Below are 5672 nucleotides of genomic sequence, written 5' to 3'. Positions count from 1 at the left end.
AACTTTGCTGCCTCACTGTTTACCCCTTTTTCCAGATCATTTATGAATACGTTGAACAGCACTAGTCCCAGCACCGATCCTTGGGGGACCCCACTATTTACTTCTCTGCACTGTGAAAACTGACAGCTTATCCCTACCTTTGTTTCCTATCTTTTAACCAGTTATTGATCCATGAGACGACCGTCCCTCTTAGCCCATAACTGCCTGCTTTGCGTAAGAGCCTTTGGTGAAGGACCTTCTCAAAAGCTTTCTGAAAGTCCAAGTACACTGCATTGACTGGATCACCCTGGTCCACATGTTTCTATGTTTCTAATTCTAACTGATAAGTGATGAACAATTTCCCTTTACAAAAGCCATGTTGACTCTTTCCTAACATATCGTTTTCATCTGTATCTGATGATTCTGTTCTTTACTATAGTTTCAACCAATCCACCAGTTAGGCTTACTAGCCTATAATTGCCAGGATTATCTCTGGAGCCTTTTTTAAAAACAACTGTTGTCACGTTAGCTATCCACCAGTCATCCGGTACAAAGGATGATTTAAGCAATAGGTTAGGTACTACAGTTCTGCAATGTCATATCTGAGTTCCTTCAGAACTCTTGGGTGAATACTGTCCAGTCCTGGTGACTTATTAATGTTTAATTTATCAATTTGTTCCAAAACCACCCCATTGACATCTCAATCTGGGACAGTTATTCAGATGTGTCACTTAAAAAGAATGGCTCAGGTGTGGGAATCTCCCTCACATCCTCTGCAGTGAAGAACAATGCAAAGAATTAATTTAGCTTCTCCGCAGGGGCCTTGTCTTCCTGGAGTGCTCTTTTAGCACCTTGATCATGCTAAAGGAGCTCTCAACTTCCACTGACTGCACTGGGAATTAAAGGTGCTCTGCACCTCACAAAAAGAGATGCAGGACTGATCCCTTACTCAGAAGGTACCCGAACTGGAGTTCCAGTACTCTCTAAAAGTGCTTAGACTTTACAGTGAGAAGTGACATATAAATGTAGGTGCATTGGTAGGAACATAGGAATTGCCAGACGGGAGCAGACCTGAGATCCGTTTAGTCCAGTATCTCATCTCTGACAGTGGCCAGTACCAGATGCTTCAATGGAAGGTGTGGGAATGCTGCAGTAGTAGATGTGGGATAATCTGCCCCTCGCATTAGGTCTCATCCTGATCTCATGTACTTAGAGATTGGCTTAAACCCTGAAGCATGAGGTTTAATATCTTTCCACAATTTTTGTTATCATTAACTATGATAACTCTGGATAGTCTTGACACCCATATAAGGGTCCAGTCCTTTTTTGAATCATGTCAAGTTCTCTGCCTCCAATACTCTCCATGGCAGTGACCTCAACTGCATATTGAGCAGAGGTTTTTATTGAGCTGTCAATAATGACGCCCATGTCTTTCTTGAGTTGATAAAGATAGCCCTTATAGGGCTTCATAGAGCTTATCACTGAAGAATGGGGGCTTTCTCTATTCCTGACCTAGCCAAATCCCTAACCAGTGACACGTCTGCCTTGAAATAGGCATAAGATACAAAAGATAAAACCGGTGATGCTGGATCAGACCCAAAATTTACCAACTCCTGCATCTTGCCTCACTGTCCGGCAACAAACAAACAACTCCAGAACAACAGCTGGATTAGCCAAACAGCTGATTGCGCTCAACGCATAACTTCCAGAAAGGCCTCCAGTCTGATTTGAAGATATCAAGAGATGGAGAATCCACCATCTCCCTGGATAGTTTGTTTCAACATTTAATCACCTCACTGCTGGAAATCTGAATTTGCCTGGTTTGACCATCCAGTCAATGGTTCTTGTTATGTTTTTCTCCACTGGATCAAAGAGCCCTTTAGAACATGATATTTTCTCCCTGTGAAAGTACTGATGCACTGTAATCAAGTCACTTCACAATCTTCTTTTTGATAAGCTAAATAGACTAAGTTGTCAGGCATTTTCTCTTGCCCTCAAATCATTTTTGTGGCTCTTTTCTGCATCCTATCCAATTTTTCAGGATTGCGTGCTATATCAGGGATGTTATAAGGGTATCAATATTTTCTTTTATATTAGCAGTATTGGAAGCTGCGTGTGTGACCATCTGCTACTGCATACTGTGCAAGCCCCTTTACATTTCCCCTTTTGTCCTGTATATGTGGGTATACAATGCACATCAGGGCCCATTCTTGCAATAAGGTCCATGCAGGCAAACCCATGTGCTAGCACAGAGATGGTTTGAAGTCACTAGGGCACTGCATGTATGCAGTGATCTGACCACACAGAGCTCAGGTTATCTTAGAAATGGAGCATTTCCTATTAACTGATCTTGAGCTCATCTTTAAAACTAAAGCTGGGCTTCAAGCTGCAAATTTGTATCCCGCATCTGGATTTTTAATGCCCCAAAGTTTGGGGGAATCTGGATCCAGGGTTTTAATATGGCCCATTATAGAGCTACTGGCCAATTGCAAAAATTAGATTCAGTCTCGGTTCAGATTGTGAAAACTCTCATATTCCGGGGTTCTGGTCAGTTGCATCTCTATTCAAAATGTTTAACAAAGCCATCACATAAATGTAATTAAATTCTTCACAATATGCATTTGTTTGTTTTCTACACTGAAAAAAGAAACAGATGCCTCCCTAAAGTTCTTTAGGGCAATGAAAACACAAAGAAATAGGAGAAATTACTCAGTCAAAATATTCTATTAACAGATTAAATGGTAACATCAAGAGCTCAAAGTGAAAACGTTTTTGGTGCCACTCAAAATGTTTTTTGGTTCTTGATGAGAATGAAAATGTAAGGATTTGACTAGGGAGAGGCAGGATCTCTTATTTTAACAATGATGAGCTCAGTTTTCAAACTTGGGTCTCCAGTTTGGGATCTGAGCACTCACCTCAACATGGAGATGCTTACATCGGCTTTTATGGCACCTAAATGCTGATTTGAGTAACACAATGTAGAACAAGTGCCCTAATTTAGTTTTGGAAATCTGAAAGTTGTGATCTGAGTTTTTGAATAAATTAGTTTTTGCTGGCAGAGGGGCAGGCAGACAATTGTATTTACCTTAAACTATTTGGTAGGAAAATCACCTCTTATTCTGTGTTTGTCAAACAATCAAGACATTTTATGACACTAAGTAAATATAATCATTAATAATTACCACAACAACATTTGGTTGCTTAAAGACTACATCATTCCTTATGGAATCAAAACATAAAACAGGAAAGGGGGCAGGGAAACCCTGGAGAAATGAACTACCTCAGTAATGGACAGTAGAAAAATAGATTCTCTTTGAATCCCATGCTGTAACCTGTAACAACAATCTAGTAAACTAGACCTTTTCCATTGCAGAAATGAATTATCTAGCAATAGTCTTTGGAGAAAACAAAAGGGAACAAAGTAGGGAACCTTGCTGCCTGGACATCAGAGGCGTTCGGCTTGAAAACAGGCTTGCAGGACTGGCAGCCTCAGATCCTAGTCCAAAGCCCACTGAAGTCAATGGCAAGACTCCTCGTGGCTTCAGAGGGCTTTGGATTGCTGAATTTTGTCAATTAGTAAACAAATTGGGATCGTAACAGGTTCTGCGTTCATTGGTTTTGACCCACTGTCCTTTATATATTACTACGTAATGCACCATTAATAGATGTTGTGCAATGCTGCTTTAGTAACAGGAGATCTCGCTGCAGGTCTTTGCTATGAAATCTTTGCTGAGAGGCACAGAGGCCAGCGATATTTATGTGCAAATGAATGGATTAGCCAAGTGCAGATAAATGACGTTGCGAATGCAAAAGGAAGGCATCCTATGTGATTTGATGTTGTAGGAGCTTTGTAGGTTACACTGGCATTCCACTGATTCAGTGTAGCTACTCCTCGTTTGCATTGGTCTAAGTCAGATCAGAATCAGGCTCATTTGTTTCCCAGCCCTCCCTCTCTTCTCACAGTAGTCAGAAAGTTCTAAGGCTGATTTAATTAATAATACTAATAAAAAACCTCACATGGACGTCCCCTAATTCTTGAACTTGACAATTTGACTAATGACCTTAGCAAACGGGCATTGTTGGGAAGCATTTCAAATGAAGTGGTTGCAATAGATCAAGATGCCTGTGGAATCTGGTTGGTTTGTGTTCATTAACTTCCGCATAAATGAGGGCCAAATCCTAGACCCAGTGCACAGTCTATGTAAAAGGGACGTGTGTGAAGGAGATACATGAAGAGGTCAGGGGAGAATCCTCAACACCCTGCTGTGGAACCTAAAGTTACAGGAGACCATGCAGCTGCTGTATTCCCTCTTAAGCAGGGATATTGTGATTCTTTGATAGATCTACATAGATCACCAGCCTTGCTCTTGTCTATCCTCCACTGGGCATAGGGACAGCCTGAGGAGCTGTGCTTATTGGCACTTGGGGTATGTGTGCGGGCTCTCCACATCCTGTCTTTTATGCAGCGGAAAGACTCCAGTGCTAGCCTTCTGCTCAACATCATTGCATCTTGAGTTGTTGATGGAGCAGAAGGGATGTGATCTTGAAACCCCACTGGGCCAGTGCAAATGTGACGAGTGCAGCAATGGAATCCATAGAGATATGCTGGAGCCCTGAGAATCCACTGCCCGCAAAGGGCAGAAGGGCTAAAGAACTTACTTGGACTCCACGCCCTTACTGCCCCTCTTCTACAGACAGCAAGATCAATGATGGCAACTAGGATCACTTACAGCATCCAGGTGCTAGACCAGTTCAAGACAGAAGAACTGCTGGAGCATCTTAAGTTAACGCTGGCTTGCAGCAATAGCATGGGTTGTGCTGCATCCTCTTGGAGTGGCTGCTCTTTAGCGTTATCCCCTTTGGCACCTATACTGCTCCAAATCGTAGGTTTATCAAAAATGCATGATTGCCATGGAAGGGCTGCTGGTGGCTAGTTGCGCGGGGGGGGCACATCATTGTGTGTAGCTGCCTGGTCTCTCTACCTAATTCAATGGCTATTTTGTCCCAGAGTTGTTGTGGCTTTGTTCCTGGGTGTGCAGCACAGCAGATGAAGGTATAACATTTTAGACAGTGGAGCCCAGGCTGCCCTGGGGTGTCTTGGGATGGCTGAAAATTTTGACTCATGTGGGATTGGGACGGTGAGGAGAGCCAGCTCAGGGTTTCTCTACAGCCTTCAAAGGCAGCTTGTGCTACTTTCCCAGCTGTAGACAGCTAGGAGAGGTTCCCCATGCCAAAGTGGACAATTCCTCTTTTAGTCATGCTAAGCTGCCGACCTCAGGGAAGCAGAGTGGTTATTTTTAAAGAGCAACCTCCGCTTTACTCAAACAAGGGAAAATGGGAGCCTGAACCTTACTTACCAGAAACCCCCAGGCATCATGAACCTCCACTGAAGAAATGGAGTTCAGATGATCAAGGCTTCACTGCACCTGGTATTTAGCAATGTGACCACTGATACGTGTTACAATCATCAATACCTGTGTTTACTATCAGAACAGCAATCATCTTCATAAATCTCTAAAATGAGTGTGATAGATCTTCAAGGGAAGGAGCCGTGGCTTTACGTTGGGGCTGTGTCTCCATAATAGTGCTAATGCATCACATCACAGTATCTGAGAACAATTCATCTCTAAGCAAAATGTTTCAGCGCCATACGACTGGTGCCTTGCGCTACCTATTCCTTTTATGTTAGAAAA

Source organism: Emys orbicularis, chromosome 5 (genome assembly GCF_028017835.1).
Source record: "Emys orbicularis isolate rEmyOrb1 chromosome 5, rEmyOrb1.hap1, whole genome shotgun sequence".
In the NCBI taxonomy this organism is placed as follows: domain Eukaryota; kingdom Metazoa; phylum Chordata; order Testudines; family Emydidae; genus Emys; species Emys orbicularis.
This window is presented reverse-complemented; position numbering follows the sequence as displayed.